This window comes from Protopterus annectens, chromosome 3.part0 (assembly GCF_019279795.1).
Source record: "Protopterus annectens isolate FY-2018-M chromosome 3.part0, PAN1.0, whole genome shotgun sequence".
Classification (NCBI taxonomy): Eukaryota; Metazoa; Chordata; order Ceratodontiformes; family Protopteridae; genus Protopterus; species Protopterus annectens.
The window spans coordinates 828604472-828623501 of record NC_056731.1 but is presented as its reverse complement, the minus strand read 5'-3'; the positions used below and the strand labels follow the sequence as shown (position 1 = coordinate 828623501).

The window sequence follows — 19030 nt, the reverse complement described above, 5'->3', positions numbered from 1 at the left end:
AGCAATGAATGACAGAAGTATATGTGCTGAGTAATATTCAGAGTAAGGAATCAGAAAAGGGGTCGTTTTTCAAAATGATGGATTTAAAGTGTTACGTAATATGATAACGCAGCAGGAAAAGAAAGAATCAAGACGGTGTCATTTCTTTCAGAAGAAAGACTCCATATGAGTAAAAGGTAGAGTGGGTTGACAATCTGCCCCTCACTGGAGTTCCTGGTACCAAGAATGGAAATGAAGCACCGTGAGCGCCCCAAAGTTTGTTAACTTAAACCATCAGATAGTGGACAGGATCCAGCTATTCAGGTCAAAACAACTAGAAAAATATGAAAGAATAACCTTTTGAGCTATTCCAGCTAAGCTAAAACTCCAGCCAGTAGCAATAAGAGATATTTGTAAATTAAATGCCAAACTGTAGTAAAAAAAATTTGTTGCAATCAAAATTCCTTCAGTTTTGCAAATAAAAACAACTTCATGTTCTTTGTACCAAAACAACAAATCTTGTTGCGATTAAAAATAGCTTCACTTCTTAGAATCAAAACAAATCTTTATTGCGGAAACTTATATAAATTAGCAGATGATACGAAGAACATGAAGCTGTTTTTATTCACAAAAGTGAATACATTTTGATCACAACAAGAGTTTTTACTACTGTTTGGTGTTTAATTTACAAATAGGATTATAGGATCATAGGAAGTTACTAGGCTATGGGCCCTATGGCCCTTACAAGCCTAGCCAAGTTCTACCCTTATTTCCACTATCAGCACCTATTGCCACTGTCCAAGAGGGACACAGGTGGAACCTTTGGTGTGAATTTACATTTGCTTGTCAAGTCACCCAGACTGCATTTGAAGAGGGCCAATTAGGTGCTCTGTTTGACATATTTCTGGCATATCTAGTCCTGCTGAACAAAATCATGCAATGTCACACAAACAATACCTTGACCATACAAATGCAATGGGAAAATTTCACAGGGCTTTTTGCAACTTGCGAAGTCTGATCATAGCTGTTAATAAAAAAGTAACAAAGCAATGCATATTTATAATTAATACTTATATGTACATATCCTGAAGAATCTTTTTCATGATGTATACAAGGGGCGTTCCACTTTCTGCTGTTGAACATAGAGTTGTGTAGCCATAACAATGGGTTTAGAGCTCAACAGGTAGAGATAACTTTTCTGCACTATATAGTTACTTGGGTGCTTTGCTACCAATGTCTCTGAACTGCTTATTTAGTGATTGGTGCAACAAGGAATTATTGTGAAACTACTGCTAGAGAATGTCCCCAGACTATGTAATATTACAGCATGATGTTCATAGATAAGTACTAGGCTAGCTATCCTTGTGAGTCATGTGAAATCTAGTCGATTATCCAAACGTGAGAATCAAGCTCTGTAACTTGTGTCTGTGAGGCAAACATCCTAACCATTATGCAAATCCCCCCAACCCAGTTCGTTGTTTGTAGCTGTATGCAGCCTGCTTAGGAGAGTACTGTTAGAGCTGTGCAACTCAGAGCAGGACAACAGTAGCCAAATTTAACAGTAATGGTCAAACTGCCTCCTGCACGTCTTGTGATGTTTTCCAGAGCTGTACATCATAACTCATTGACACCTGTACTGCACGGCTAAACACTGGATCTTTATAAATACTATACAGGATATGCAAGGAACATCTTACAGATGTTATTAGCCAAGTGACTCTTTTCAACAAAATTCTGTATTTGTATGGCAAGAAAAAAGAAATGTATTATGGTCTTAGAACAAAACAAAACAAAAAGAAAAATACTTGGCCGTACATTTACTACTTGCTTTCTGGCTGGCTTGGCAAAATATCACCATTTACCTTGAAAACAAATCACCCAACCATAGTTCCGAAACTTGTCTTATTTATATCCTATCTACCTGAGCTGGGGGTTCTGATTTCTTTCATGTATGGTGGAAGGACATGTGAGGTAGCTGAGTGGACTTTCAGTGTATTTTTAAGCTAGTATAAATAGTGATACATCATATGATCAGTAGTACATGCAATTATCTCTGCCAGTGACGTGCCCAGTTACACTGAAGTGCTTTAACGGTGATGTTCTCCTTAATTCTGTAAGAAGCAGGAAAGTAATGAAAAGTGAGATGCATATTTCTCCTTTGAGTCCATAAGTCTGTCTGGCAGTTACCACAGATGGTTAATTCTTTGCGTTGCTAACAGTTTGGTTCCTGTATTTATGGTTTGATTCCCTCAGCCTCTATTTACCTGCTATGTGACTTTAAGCAAGTCATCTAACCAGACAGTGCTCCAAGGCTGAGTCTGAAAAAAGTTCAAGTAGATTAATGCTCTATCCTGATAACAAATAAAAAATAAATATCAAAAAAATTATGCCTGATACTCAAGTGGTAAAAGGGCTACCAATTCCACCATCTAGTAACAGTTGTTACAGCCTATTGTAGATTACTGGTAGCATGCCAGTGAAAGGTTAAGGCTGTAAATACCTGAGACGTCATCATGTTGTAGTCTTTAATTTCTCCCAGCAATAAAGCAAGGCTAACACAGTGATGTTATATATGTGTGTGGCTTTGTCTTTGTTAGATAAGCATGTAACTAAGCCGAGGTACAACAGCTGTTACAGAATAGCACTGTATGTATCCTTCCGGCTACATGCCACCCTTACCAAGTTCTATGTCATATGGATCAGAGCACACATTTCTATAATTAGGTATAGTGAGACAACGCTAGGAATTTTTAAGGTGTTGTAGTATTCTCACATTTGGCATTACTGCTGGACTTACTAATGAACATGCTCTTTGGGTGACCACTTCTGGGAATTTTCACAATCAGAATACTGAAACATTTTTACTTAATTGAAATAAAAAAATTCTACAGTATTACTTAATTCCACATGACTGTATTTTAAATATAAAAGACATAACTGTATCACACATTTCTTTATCCAATCTTTCTTCATCTAGTAAAGCTTAATTCATTTAGGGGGAAAAATCAGATATACTTTTCTGAACCACTTTACTAAAGCACCCTACCCTATTCTTGCCCCTACACCTACCCCCCAGCCTTGCATCTCACATTAGAAAAACTCTTTCTGTAACACTAGCACTACATAAAAGACTCAGAGACACACACCACATACAGCAGCACACACTAATGATACTAAATCTATTGCCTTACTAGCCCTTACTGTATCCCAAGCCTGCAAACATCTCACAAACACCCACATTCTTTAATGCCAAATGTTTTAGTGTTAAACTCCCACTCACATGTAACTGACCTTCCTTCTTCAAAAGTCTGAAATATTCAACAGTGTAAACTCTTAATATATTTCTCATTCTAGTCAGTTTGGTAATGCAATACATATTCAACAGAGTGAGTGACATTCCCCACCAAAAAAAAAACAACAACAAAAAAAAGAGACTAGATAGGAATAGTTTAAATGTTTAAACAGAGTCTTTAGGGACTCCACCAGATACCTCAGTTGGCTTGGACAGGTAACTCGCTCTTCTTTCGTTTTGTGCTCTCTATTCAAGTAATTACCACTGAACCATAAAACTATCCCCTTTTGTGGGATAATAAAATACTAATGTCCAAGGGAACCAGTTCTAGAAATCCATTCTGAATACTATGCTGGAGAAAGTTCAGAACTAAAAGTCATCCAACAGAAATGGATTGAGACAACAGCTGTGATATCCTGCCCAGACAGTAGGACAATCAGATCTTAGTTCTAGAGAAAAGGAGAAAAAAACAGGCTTAGAAATTTCCTTATAATAAAGGATTTTATTGAAGATGATTAGTGATTTTGTCCTGAAACAAACCATCAACTGCTGAGATGGAGAAGGAACATGCAGAAGAAGAAGAAAATTAGCACAAAGAAGGAGAAAAGGAGTGACAGAATGCATGCAAAATCAAGTGCCAGCATTCACATTGACTAGTAGGGGTGAAGACTAAGCTGTAAATGCCAAATCCAGTACTAAAATATTTCCTTTGATAGTTTTACATGGACAGTTGAAAAAGTATTTAACCAAGGGTAATGTGTATAGGTAAAGCTATGCTCACCATTAGGAACATGTCAGATTTTGATTTTATTGGCTATATTATAGGAAAGTGTGTCCTTTTAGAAGGCTTTTAGCTACACCTAAAACTTATGGAAAATGTGTAAAGAAAACAGAAGAAAATCAGAAGATAGTATCAGTGACTTCACTTGTCATAGGTGGGTAGGTGGATGCCACGTTAACACTTACTTATTAGGCATTGGGCAACCTGCACATTGTCACGTTGATTGAAGAATGAACATTCTACAGTAGGGTGTTAATGTACAGGTAATGCCACTAAAAACACGTGTGCTGCTTCAAAGCACCATATTAAGCTGCCATGAAGCTTGGACAGTTAAAAGCAAATGGCTGCCATTTTTATACTGCTGTTTAGTGACTGTAAAAGTCAAATGTATATGCCTTGCATTATTTATTTATTTATTTATTTTTGATGTGGGGGAAGAGTTTTTATGCCTTGCATTTATTTATTTATCATTTCTTGTCAAGAGGACATTTGAAGATGTGTTTACTCAACAAACGATGTTAAGTGCAGTGTGTGTGTGTGTTTGTGTGTGTGTGTGTGTCTGTGTGTGTGTGTGTGTGTGTGTGTGTGTGTGTGTGTGTGTGTGTGTGTGTGTGTGTGTGTGTGTGTGTGTGTGTGTGTGTGTGCGTGTGTGTGTGTATTTGTGCTTGTTTCTATGTGTGTGAGTTTTGTCCGTCTTGAATGCATGTCTATACATTAAAATCAATGAATACTTTTTTCTAAAAATATTTCACATTCCCCCTCTTATTAATAGGTATAAATATGAATATGTTACCAATATTAGATATGGTGATCAGATCTTGATTTATGATAATCAAATCTTGTTTTTTTATTGGTAACATATTCATATTTATACCTGTTAATAAGAGGGGGATTTATGACAATATTTTCTAGAAACAACATTCATTGATTTAATGTATAGACATTGGTTTAACAGTTATATAATTTTAATATCAGAGTTAATCAATTATGTGTAAGTGATTTTGTTTAGGTGAGTAGATTATTGGTTTTAAAAGGAAGTGGAAGTAAGTGTGCATCAACTCTGATGAAGCCCCATAATGTGGAAAGGACAAAAGTACATAGTTTATGTTTATCCTGATTTTAAAGTGGTCAACAATAAAATTGCAAGAGTGAGAAGTCCCATCGGGTTGCGTATTATTTTCTTTTCTTTACACACACTGTTACCTAGTTCAATGTTTTGGATTTTAAAGTTTCAAGCTGAGCTGGATCATGGTCAAACAGGGCCCTATGCAAGGGAATGGACCAAGGTCTTCCCTCCCTGCAGCATTTGTGGTGTCCCATTACTTGTCTGTCTCCCCCCAAACACAGGAAAATAATTTTCTTGGGTGGCAAAAGTCAGGGAACCTTTTTGGCTAGGTTTATATAGACCCCAGGGCTGATAGCCTAGTACTTACCTATGAACCTATGAACCTGTGAACCTATGAACCTATAAACACTGCTTAAAACTGCCAGCGTGCTTACTGTTTTCTTCTTTACTTTTGAAATGAAGGCAAAGATATGGATTTAATTTAAAACTTTTAACTTAAATATCCTTTATTAATCAGGTTAGTCCCATCAGGCTACTAGTAACTTTTCAGGGGGGACTGTTGGTGGTACTTATACTACTAGAGGAAATTTAGCCAGAGCATTGGGAACCCCCCTACTTTTTTCAATAGCTCAAGTGGATGTAAATGATGTCACAGCACCTACCATTAACACAGATAGATGGGACCTTGGTTTAGCATCTCATCCAAAGGATGACACTATCCCCCATCCCCCCTTAAAGTGCACTGTACTGTAGTATCAGCAATCCATCTTGATGGTATGGGAGAAGAACCCACAGCCTTCTATACCAAAGCCAAGTCTGCTACCTGTCGGGGTACTAACACTGCTTTCAAATTCCATAGCACAAACAATAACAGCCATTTGTGAAACAATACAGTCTCACAATGAAAACAAACTTGGCATGAGCAACAGTAAACCTCTTCCCTTGAGGATCACATTCATTAAAATGCATCGAAACTCACGTACCTAAAAAGTGCAGTTTTTATTTTTTTTCCATTAAGCAGTGAAACAAATATATCAGCCAATAAAAGACAAAATTACCCATTTCAAACAAGTAATCTGGTCGTTGGTTAGATGATTAAGGCTCTTGTCACTTGTAGTCAAGGTACAGGGTTTGAGCCTGATCTAATTAACTGACCTGCTATCTCTAATTGCGACATTGTACTCACACACTTCCTGTATACCTGCTGAAGGAATGCCCATCTCTTGTTCATTCTGAGCATTTATACTCCTGTTGAACACAGAATTTCATTCTGAGAACCCATTCTGTACACTGAACACAGCAGCAACAAAGTTCGGAATGACAGTTCTCCCCTTGAACACAGCTGCAACAGCATTTGGAATGACAGTTCTCTCACTGAACACAGCTGTAACATCATTTGGAATGACAGTTCTCCCATTGAACGCAGCTGCAACAGCATTTGGAATGACAGTTCTCCCATTCTGTGCATTTGAACTTTTAACAGCAGGCATTTCTTTTCGGGAATGACAGCCCTAAATGGATCTTGCATTTGAGGAAGTTCCAGCATGAAAAATCAAATATCCCATACTGCTGTGCATGTGACACATGCACACACAGACCACGGATGCAGAGTGGATCCTTAAAGAAAAAATGTGTAATTTGTTTCTTTTAATTGTTTAATTAAAATTTAAATATTGTGACAACCCCAGCAGTCCCCCGCTCTCTGGGTCCTTGGCAACTGCCTCGGTCGCCTAGTGCTGGATACAGATCTGGTTCCAAGGACCTAAAGTTGGATATTTGTGGGTATAGCATATGATATTTGATTTTAAGGACATCTAGGGATACAACCTACAAAAAAGAGGGTTGTGTAACATTTTTATTGGCAGAGCATTGAAACAGATGTGACAGGATAATATAAGATATGTAAGGAGCACTAAAAGGTTTTGAAAGTCAGGAGACAGATAAGGTTAGTTTGTTGCTTTGGGACCTTTTAGTACTCCAAAGATCACAAGTAGGAGGTAAATCTTTGGGGACAGTAGCTTTGTCCTCTTTTGAAGCATAAAATGTAAAAATTCTCTGTTAGACATGTTTATCAGGGTATGTTTTCTCCAGGAAATATTGACAAACTGAGGGGCTAACTTTATATCCCATTTACTGACCTGTTTGTGCAAACAGTCTGGGGAAAATCAGTTAACAATCCCCCCTAGCATCCACAAACAAATGATTTGATGGAGAGGTTTAGCTCTACTTTTAAGAGCATGTCACCATTTCAGTTACTTTATATTCATAGAATGAGTGGAGGACTATAGACTTCATTTGTGAATAGAGGGATGGTGAAGGTGATTCCAACAATGTTTGTGTTGTGGATCTCAAGGACCTCATGAGGTTTGCACAGGAAGCCCTAGCACAAGCACAACAGTAGCAGTCATTAAATGTTTAGTATATCCTGACACCCAGTGCCTGAGGGCATAGCCTTAGGCAGAAAGTGATGGCACTTATTCCTGACCATCACATTAAACTGCAGGCAGCATGTGGGGTCTTTTGGATATTTTGAGGATGGTAGAGATGTTAACTATATAGTGGGGTTGTCATTCAAGAAGCTGTAACACAAACTGCTGTTCAGCCTGCAGTTGTTAGACATGAGCACTATTTTTCTGGACAGTCCACCTCATTTAGAGTTGTCTGAAGGAAACCATTCCAAAGCCAATGACCAGCATTCTTTGGATTGGAAAGGGGGGCATGAAAGCAAGCAAGTGGCAAACTAACTCCCAGTTTTTCTTAGATCTTAGTCTCTCCATTATCAGACACGCATACTCACAATTTCTAGAAAGCTCTTCTTCCTTAACTTGACCTCTGTATGCTCACCTCTTCCCCATGGTAACACTCCCTTACCACAGGGTCAGTCTTTTTACAACACGATTATTCTAGGTGCTGTAATTTCTTTTTCTAGTAATTACTATTCTCACGCAGCTGCTTCTTATTGCCCCTCTGCATGGTGAAACTAACCTTATCAGTCTAACACTGATGTTATTCTCAGCCTTATTAGATAATGTTTATAACCTTACTAGATACTGTTTATTTGTACAATGTTGTGTCTGGGTTATCCCTAATACTGTAATGTTATATGTTTTAATTTCTGACTTAGTATCCCTCAACACTGTAACAAATGTAATCTTCCCATTACTGGAAAAAAATTGTGTATTATTATCACTGTATTATATTGTATCATGTTGCAAATTAAATTTAATTTGGAGCTTTTCTCTCCAGGCCTCTGCTGAAAAGGGGCACTGCTCAGTCTGACTATTCCTGTAAACAAAAACAAAATAAATGACATAAAATAAAGCCCTGTCATAGTAACATAGTGCAACTGTGCCATGGTACTTAGGTACTGGTACTCAGTATCTGAAGGTCATAGTAACATAGTGAAACTGTGCCATGGTACTTGGGTACTGGTACTCAGTATCTAAAGGTCATAGTAACATGGTGAAACTGTGCCATGGTACTTAGGTACTGGTACTCAGTATCTGAAGTAGGCTATAGAAGGAATCAGAGCAAGAATCTGCAGTAGATTTATTTCAGTCAGGCTCAGTCTTCCGTAGTGGATGGGTAGTACTTCACAACATTTGTCTTCTATTCAGGTTTAGGAAATCTGAGCACTACTACAGGAGTTTGGGGACATGTTCACTGACAAGCCTGGGTACACCCAAATGACTGCGTATTGTGTGGACACACGGAGTCAATGACCCATGAAACAGGCTCCTTACAGACTGCTTGAGTTAGTCAAGCAAACTATGCAATAGGAACTGCAGAGGATATTGGATCTAAGGATAATCCAGGAATCCAACTGTACTTGGGCCTCAGAATGTATGCTGTTATGAAATAAAGGTGGCAGGATCACACTCTGTGTAGGCTATATGAAAGTCAATGGTCACACAGGATCATATGCTTATCCACTGCCTACTGCAGATGCAGCCTTAAGGCAATTGTATGGGGCTAAATAACAACTGCTGTTGAACTGACTAGTGTTTACTGGCAGCCATCTTAGCAGCTGTAGTGAGGGAATGGTTGGCTTTTTGATACCTTTCATTCTGTCCTGGCAACTACATTTTCAGCATATTATGGAGTTCTTGGACAGACTAAAAAGGGCAGGGCTATCAATTAAGGTCAAGTGAGGCTCAAATAGGCGGTAGAAGTGTCTTATCTGAGTGACAGGGTTGATGGTGGTTAGATACAGTTGGAGTTTGCCAAGGTGGAGGCTATTTAATTAGCGCCTACCCCTATTATCAAGGATGCAAAGGGTCTTCTTGAATTGGGTAATGTACACAGTAGGGATATTTTTAAGGGCATCTCAAAAAACATGCTTGAGTTCTATATTGGGAAGAGAGGCTTTAGTAGTAGATGTAAGCCTCTAACTCTTTTGTTATTAAGACTTCAGCATAACTGTAAAATGTACATAAGTTGTATAAAATCTGTATTTATTTTCACTGATGATGCAGCAGGGCTAAAATGTGCACAACATGCAAAACGTAATTAAACCTGCAGTTGTGGGTTTTTTTTTCAATGAAGAGGCAAAACTGCATGAAAAAATCTAATTGTTTTACTATAAGACTTAGTAGGATTCAAAATGTAAAACTCACTGTTTTCTGTATGGGGCTTGAAGCAGAAAGACATACACACACACACACACACACACACACACACACACACACACACACACACACACACACACACACACACACACACACACACACACTCATATGCATACACATACACATGCACACACTCACACACATACACACACACACATACACACACATGCATAAACACTGATATGCATGGACATACACGTGCACACACACACACACACACACACACACACACACACACACACACACACACACACACACACACATGCTCTCTCTATGTAGGCTATACCAGTCACCTGTAGTTACTTCAGGTATATCATCACTCTGCTGAGGTACACTGTTTTTTCAGCACCAAGCTAGGAAAGTGCCTTAAACATATAAAAGGAAAGTCTGCCTATTGTTGCTATATTGATTGAATACATTACAGTGATGACCATCCTGAGACACCCTTCCAGATGTCAAGTGGTGTGACTATCTTGCTACGAAGACCACCTCTTGCTTTGAAAACTCAGCTCACAGAAATCGTTTTGGAACAGTATCTGTGGGATCTTGTGTGTGCTACATGGATTTATCCCTACCCTGCAGGAGTGCAATTGTTTTTTTCTCGTTAGAATTTGTATATTTTATTTTTAAGATGGCAGTTGATAGGGCTTAGTAATGTTTTTATTCAGATTTTAGTCAGGAAATATATAGGACATCTAGTGTTTTTTTTTTTTTCTACAAATCATCTGTCTGTTGAAACAGTTTGTTTTATATTTCCTTAATGCAAAACTGAACCTTGTCTCTATATTTCATTTCAAAAAACTGTATTGCCCAATTTAGTTTTAGAAAAGAATGTATATTTGTTTAATTTTAAATTGTCTGGATATTTATTTATTTATTAGATAGAATGGTACTGGTTTATTTATTAATTGCAAGAAGGATACTGCTATCTCTTGATGGGGAATTCTGGCACCCACTACTTACAATTTTATGTTCAGAGAGAGTACCAAAATCTGTTTGAAAGTTGTGGGTTAGGTGATTTGCAATGCAATAGACAAAATGTGGAAATATCACTAAGGTTATTCAAAGTTTCACTAATACCAGGAGGATAGAATCAAAATCCTTGGCTTGGCAGAGTTAAGCAGTGTATACTGAGTGACCATTGTGCATGATTTATGTAGCCTTTTCAAAGCTTACTAGATTAAAGAAACAGGACCTGCCCTTTAAAAAACTGAACTGACTGGGGTCTAGATTAGTTAGGTTGCCTAATTCCACATTAATGAGTTTTGCTATGACCCATTGGGTGTGTGTGCATATTAGGCTGCTCAGGCCGATGGACTTAGATCCCTTGAGGGGCTACCATTGTGTAGAGAGTCACAGTGGCTGTTCTCCAGGCATTACACATAGACCTTGTGAATGGGCTGACTCTGAACAGTTTAAGTCATGGCTTAGATGGTGTACACTTAGCAGTGATAAGAATGCAGCATGACATGGTGTCTAGTCCCATGGAAGTGCTATTTCTATCCTTTTGATAGGGATTCTGATATCTGTTCCCAAGTGATTTCCTAGCAAAATAAGCTTTCAGGGGTAGTGGAGACACAATATGGGTAGGTGGCAGTAGGGATAGATTAATTTGTTTCCCCCAGTACCAGGATAGCTTGTCATTTAAAGTTGGCACACAACTTCTCTATTTTGAGGAATAAAGTTGTTAATGGCCATGTGGGACTATGCTGAGGCATCTTAGGCAAGACGGAGGAAAGAGATGTGACACTGCACACTATACAGGAACCATAATTTGCTTAGAGAAGAATAATCCTACCAGGTAGAACATGCAGTAACACTGTGCACATCGTAACACACACTCAAGCATGCAACCACTGCATCTGTCCCCCCCCCCCATGTCTGCTAGTATGGTAGCAGTACACACTGCTGTCCGAACCTCATCTTTAGTCTCCACTAGAGGGTGCTACAGCTTTTGCTGAAGCTCATATCCATTCCATGAAGAAAGAGAGCTTTTCTCAGTGTCTCAGTTCTAGCATGGACAGCTCAGTGATGGGACACACTACACAAACCCACATCTCCTGGGGTCACAGTCAAGGTTCCATTTCCATGTGTCATACATACAGCAGTTTCGGTTGTGTCTTTCCACTTTTTCAATGAACTTTTTCATTTTTTCCATTGACTCCTGCAATTATTTTTCATTTATGTTTTGATGACTGGGAAACTAAACTGGACAAGGCCTGATTTAGCAAAGACCAGGAAAGAAAAGCTACAAAATGCAATAATAAGGGTAGGGTGGGTGGCTTAATGGCTAAGGTGTTTTCCTTACAAACCCAAGGTGCAGGGTTTGAGTCTCACAAGTGATAATTGGGTAGGCTTAAAATGGCTCGCAAGGGCAGTTAGCTTAGTAACAAACTATGAACCTATTACTACAAAACTGAGAAACGATATATGAGTAAAAGGGCTGAGAACATCTGAATAAACAAACCGTTGAGAAACAACCTAGCATGTAGATAACTTAGATGTGTTAAGAATTGGAGTCCAGTTAATACAGTGAAGTACAGGCAGAACAGCTTGGTACAGCTAACTTAATAACAGTATTAAATTAATACAGGTTCAGTTACAAACGTCAGAGAAAATGGGGATACATACAAACACTATAGGGATATCAAGAACAATAAAACCACCGGTGCATTGGCAAAACATGTCCAGCAAACCAACTCAGAACATACATTCAGGTTTTTTATTTTAGAGTTAGATGAATTTGGTATGGGGGGGGGGATGATTTAAGAAATAGAACTGAGGAATGTGAGCAGAAATGGATATTGTTTTTTAAAGCAGATAGCAGTCCTGGAATTAATGACACTGTATCACTTAAACTTTTCCTGAGAGCAAGATCTTTGAAGTGTTAGTGTACTGCTTCTTTAAATGTTTAATTACCTACTAATACAGCTCTGATTTTTATTGGATATTGCTGGTTTAAATAATGTTGTATGTAAGTTATTTCTTTGTCTGAAGAAGCAGTTTACTACCGTGAAAACACTAACTTTATATTAAATAAAGTCTGAACAGTGCTGTGTTGTGCTCTGCTATGCTGAATCTTCACTTTGCTTTTTTACTGCATTTTTACTATTGTGCTTGTGTGGAGTTTCTACACCCGCTTGTGTTTTTTATTCACTTTCTAAACATTTTTTATAATTCAGAGCCTACCAAACCAAACTTTAGTAATCTAAAACAGCTATAAAATGCTAACAGTCTGAAAAGCAAGAACATCAGGTTTGTAGCCAATGGTACAGCCAAGAGTTTGACAGCCAAAGCAAGAATTTTAAGGGCTATTATTGACAACCTTACACATACCGGATAGTACTGGGGTATACATCTTGCATGCCACATACCATACATTCTTTAGTGCATATTTTTCCTTTGGTACCTACCTCTCTTTTGCTGATAAATGATCTGTGCTTCTGAGCATGTTTAGAATTGCCAGACAGCAAACAGTTGACATTAGACATACTAGTTGTCATTACTAAAGGGCTGCACATTCTTAGATGGGCAGTCTAGATACTCATAGGCTCATGAAATAGTAATATTTGAATAGAATTGCACAAAAATTGTTGTAATAGTCTTCTGTAAGAAAATAACTGGGTAGAATGGAAAAGATAATAGAAAGACAGATAGATTTTATCACCTCCGGAGCTACGGCCACCTTACTATTTTATATTATCAAGACAGATCAATGTTAGTTAAGGCGCTACTGAATTGATGGCCACTATTTAAAAGGCATTTGCTTAAATGTTATACAAAACTTAGTTATAGTATGGAACTATACTAAACTGGAACACCCACAAAGATACATTAAGAAAAAGATACAAGGCCTAAACATCATGTCCTACATGGACTGACTCAAAGCCCTGTCACTGTATTCAATATCCTACAGACTGCTAACATGTGGCCTGTGTCTGGCATACAAGGCATCCTCCGGCCCATTACTGATGGATTTACTGCACATCACAAGTCAAATGGCATCGGAAATACTCAGTCTAAGAATCTGAACTACTTCTGTAACATCAACAGAACAGTTTGAAGGGACGCGTAAATCTCACAGAGAATACCGCTGCTGTGGAACAGACTCCCCATCCACATAAAACAAAGTTCATCCCTGTCCATATTCAAGCGCAGCTTAGATCTATGGATAGCAAACAGAGAATCTATCATAGAACGGCTTCCTGTATTACTAATGGACACAGACTGATCCTAAATGGTTTATAACATGCATGGGTCCCCAGAAATGATCATGGTATGATCCCAGTTATTCTCATTAGGGGTAATATATAATTTTTGACCATGAGATAGGTAAGGCCAATCTATAACCAAATGGTTATTTTTGAGCACAAAAAAAGGGAAACTGACTAGGCTTAAAATGGCCGACAAGGGCAGCTAGCCTAGTACTTACCTAAGACCCTATGAAACTATAGTTTGTCATTTTTTTTATTACAGATATGAGTAGCTGTTCAGTAACCTGTTTTTGATAAATTTGCTGCAACAGACAATATGATGTGAAAGATATACAAATCATTTAATTGTCATACTGGCCCAATAGCACAGTGGAAGGGTTTCTACATGTGCCATTGGTAGTCCAAGTTCAGGAACACTGGTAAGTCTGCTGGGGTCAGAGGCTGAAGTGGCTAGATTTCCAATCCCAGTGGAAGGACTCAATAACAATGGCTGGCTGTGTGACCTCTGGAGGAAGCGAGGAATCTCACGGGTGGCCTGTTTGGCAGGATTAATAATATTGCGCAGATCACTCCACCATGCTAAGGTTTCTGACCAGTTCCACTCACATGAAGGCTTCTGGTGCTGCATCCAGTATCTCTATATAGAATGCCTCACTGTTCAGTTACTACTAATATGTAGGGCAAGTTCAGCTCTCCAAGTAGTGACATTGCCTACCTGGCAATAGGGTTACACTGAGGGTGGGCAGGTAGCCAGGTAAGGAACAATTAGGAGATCTAGGATGTATAGACACAGTAATCAGAGGAACCTGGTTGGCTAAGCAGGCTGGGTAAGGAAATACTTAAAAAAAACTTCTATTAGGCACTTTTTCGGCCTGACTTCAGTTGAAACTAAATGGATGATCAACTTAGGTTTCAGACTAACCAACATACTTACACACACAAACTTAACAATATTAAACCCAAACATCCACATACCGTACCACCGGAAGCAGAAATTCAAAATAACCGTGCTTCGGTATTTTGAATTTCCTGCTTCTGCCGGTTTCGGAAATGTGAATATGCGTCTTTGTAAGTTCGAAATACTGAAATTCGAGATTTCAGTATTTCGAATTTACAAAGTGGACCCATAGATATATATATATATATATATATATATATATATATATATATATATATAGATAGATATAGACATATCGTAGAGTATAACCCTAAGCTGTACATATGCAGGATATATCATTGATACCAAATTCAGTGGTACTGTCACTGCATTATTAGAACAAATGTAACACTAAGCTCTGTGACACTGTTGATTGTAAACTGAATGAGGGAAATTTGCAGGAAATGTGCAGCAGACATACCCTTACATTAGAATCTTAAGGATCTAGTTTAAGTGAAAGGGTTATCCAGAATTTGATCATAGAAAAAGTATATTTCACTCTTGACAGGTTTTAATAAAATCTTGAATAAGGCTATTTTAGGGCTTGAATTGTTAGAGGCAAACTAATCTGCAAGAAACATGAGTGTAGGGCTGCTTTGTTTTATATAACAGTGGTGCCAGCACCTGCTGTCATATGTCCACCTACTCTGAGGGAGCTTTGGGAATTGATTTTACAGTAGAATAGATTTCCATAGCAAGTGTATTTAAAGATGCAACAGGTAAAGAAATCATGCTTGAAGTTAGTCATGACTCCCTATAACACATTGTAGATCTCTTTTCCTTCAACAATGATAGCATGAAACGGTGTTAGTTTACAGTGGTGCAAGGCACATAACGTATGTTAAATAAATGTTTATTAGTGCTTTCCCCTACTATAGCATTCTTTGTAAACCTAATAAAGAAAGCATCTTTTTGCATCACACGCAAAAAAATCAAGATGCGTTTCAGATGTTATTCAATACGTTTTTATATATAATGTGGTTACATAATACCAAATAATAAGGGAATGTGCATTTATACCTTTAATATGTCCATATTATAGAAACCCAGAAATAATGCTAATTGGCTTAGCTAATACCATTGGAATTCTGCTCTGCTAAACTTTGGACATACACTTAACATTCCATTCAGCCTGCAAACATTGAAAATAGGAACAACGGCCCTTGAAAAGTGGAATATCCGGCTAAAAATCCGGGCATCTAATTAGCATAAAATTTGAAAATTCCACTAGGAATGTGATCTACTACTCAGAACACGTTTAAAATCAGACAGTGACAAAAAAAGATGAAAAAAAATACAAACACATTATCAAAGAGAAAGTGTAAAATCTATAGAGTTTAATGAAATGTATTGCAAAATTCTACCACACAAGGACATTTATTTTTGCTTCAGATAAAGGGGGATGTAAGATGCATGTCCCCTTTCTTTAGATAATTGGTGCCACTAGTGTGTTGGCCATGTAGTGTGGTTTTATGTGCTCTAGATGGCTTCAAAAATCAGCTGTGATAAGGGGATTCAGTAAACTGAATCAAGCCTGGAAAGAGATATGCTTCTAAACATATGGACATCCTGCACTGGGGTAAATCATGCCTGAAAATAGGAACATTCCTCTAAGGTGGAACAGTTGAAGGGTCTTTTTAAGAAATAATTGAACAAAGTCTGTATTTTATAAAATTTCATGTGCAAAATATATCTGTATTTACTTTTAACCTTCATCAGAAAATCCTTCATAAGACATATGTAAACTCAAAACCATTGACTAATTTCAAGATTACATGGAAAAGGCATGGGGTTATATGTATGAGGATTTGGGTGTGCATATGATATACAGTTTGATAAGTAGGCCATATTGTTTATCATCCAATAAAAATATGCAAACTAGGAATGCCTTGTCATTTTTATCTGCAATTAAAATGTAGCTTTCTTCTTTGTTGCTTATGTTGCAATTTGCATTCATTGTATAACAAATAAATGACTGAATATATAAACAAATCAGTGCTATAAATGGCATTATAGTTGTGATATGTGAGAGTACAAATATTTGGTGGATGAATGTAGTTGGTGAATATCTGAGTACACTACAGTTGAATTTTGTGGGTAGTTATGCTATGACCATAACGAATGATACCATGTGGTGTGTAAATTGAGTAGTGGGCAAGGCAAGTTGACAGGTGAAGAAGACCGAGCAGATGATGGATTATAGTTAAGTACTGCTAAGGTTATAGGTAGCATATGTAGGACAGTGTGGGGAAGTTGACAACCACAGCTCTTTGAATGTATGACAGTGTGGTCAGATGATAGGAGGTGCTGACACCATTGTTTTAAAAGAAACACAAGTCCATGGCTGTGCAGGCAGGGATTGTCCTTAGTCCCAGTTCAACTGAAGGCAGTGTGATACTGTGCACTAGCTATGCTACACAGTCCATAAGTTGCGCCTACAAACCTAGATGGACTGTGGAACTTGTTTGCCTGATACCATAGGGGATTATTTTTTAATCAAGCAGCTGGTAACCTACATTCAAAAAGGGATCCAGACACCAGAAGGTGGGATAGAGGAAATAAGGAAGGAGTGGTTTGCACTACTTTGACAACCTCTGGAGGTGGTTCTCTGTTCCTTTTACACAACACTCCTGACAGAGAATAATATTTTTTTTCTTGGTGTGGACTAACGGATTTCATTGAGTATGTCAACACTACAGCTGGGGGGGAAGAGGGTTTCTGTCACTGTTGCATTTTCCCCTGAATGGATTAAGAGTATAGAGAAACAATAAAAAACACTTGCCCTAACTCCTTATTATGGCTTCCTCCCCTGCCATTGAGTTCTTGTCTTGAAGGGCAGGTCAAATGGATAGAATTAGAAATTGAAGGATCTTGGATGCTTGAAGTCTTTCTGGTGGAAAAACAAAGAAAGTACAGCTTGTAGCATTACAAATTTTTACAGGTAGTCATCAGTATAAAAAAAACAAAGTACTTCATTGACATTGGCATTGAAGGTCTGTAGAAAGATAATCAGATAAAAAGCTATTTTTGAATTTTCTTTCAGAATTTGGAGCTCTGTATTTTAGAAATGGTACAAGATATAATTTCAGGAAAGGCATTAGAGGTAGGGATATAATACTGTATCGCTCATGTCGGTGGTTTCATAATGTCAGTTTTTGCTACTTCTATGATTAGAAATATTTTTTATATATTTACAACTGCAAATACATCATTTGTTCTTTACACTGCAATAAAGTCTGCTGGATCAATACCAGGATTATGAGTTGCACTAGTTTAGAGTCAATCCTCAGGATTATGAGTTGCACTAGTTTAGAGTCAATTCTCACTGCTGCTCCGAGGAACTAAACCACAAACATTATAGCCAGCACCAACACATTTATTATACATGGATCATTCTGTTTTTTTATATTTATTTTTATATAATTTCATAAGCAAGTTATGAACTGTTCCACTGTACATTTAAGGCACAATTTAGGTAGCAAAGGCAGTTGTTATGTACAGTAGGAAAAAAACTCATGCAGAGAAAGGATAAAACAATTATACAGAAAGGAACCAGAAATGTAATTGAACCAGAGAGGCAGGAACCATTAACCCATGAACCACTATGTTGCCATATTAATGCCTCCAGCTCATTGCCATGGCCCAACAGATTCATACTTTACTTGGATACAGAGTACACTGTGGCAATCACTAGTCTGAGGGCAAAATAAGAGGAACAGATTCAGGTTAGTGTAAACAGCTATCAGATATGTCATTTTTGTGTCATTGAGTGACGACAACAGTCATCTATTGTCAGTATGCCATGTAACCACATTAGTAGTGTTATAAATGGTTTGACCTTGCCTGTGACCCAAGTTTGATTAGCAGTACAGGCAATAGTAGAGGTGACTGAGGGTGTATGGGAGTGACTGCCACTGGCTCATTCATCTTGGGGGAGTGCAGCTGGTAAAATTCCAATGCAAGAACACCATTTTGGGGCAGTTTCTCCACTAGAAACTCAGGGAACATGAGTCTGCCAAGAAGTGTCTACTCTAGATGAGAGCACATATCTGCAGAAACATTCAGTTACAACTGTCCAGTATGGGAAACACTGAATTACATTTTCCAGCCAACAGAGGGTATTAGGAGCTTTC

General features: G+C 38.0%; 1 protein-coding gene across 1 annotated transcript in view; it reads left to right on the top strand.

Annotated features, from left to right (window-relative positions):
* Window positions 1-19030, top strand: part of MYLK4 (myosin light chain kinase family member 4) — a 1154879-nt gene that overhangs the window by 498135 nt on the left and 637714 nt on the right. The gene's annotated exons all lie outside the window — the stretch shown is intronic.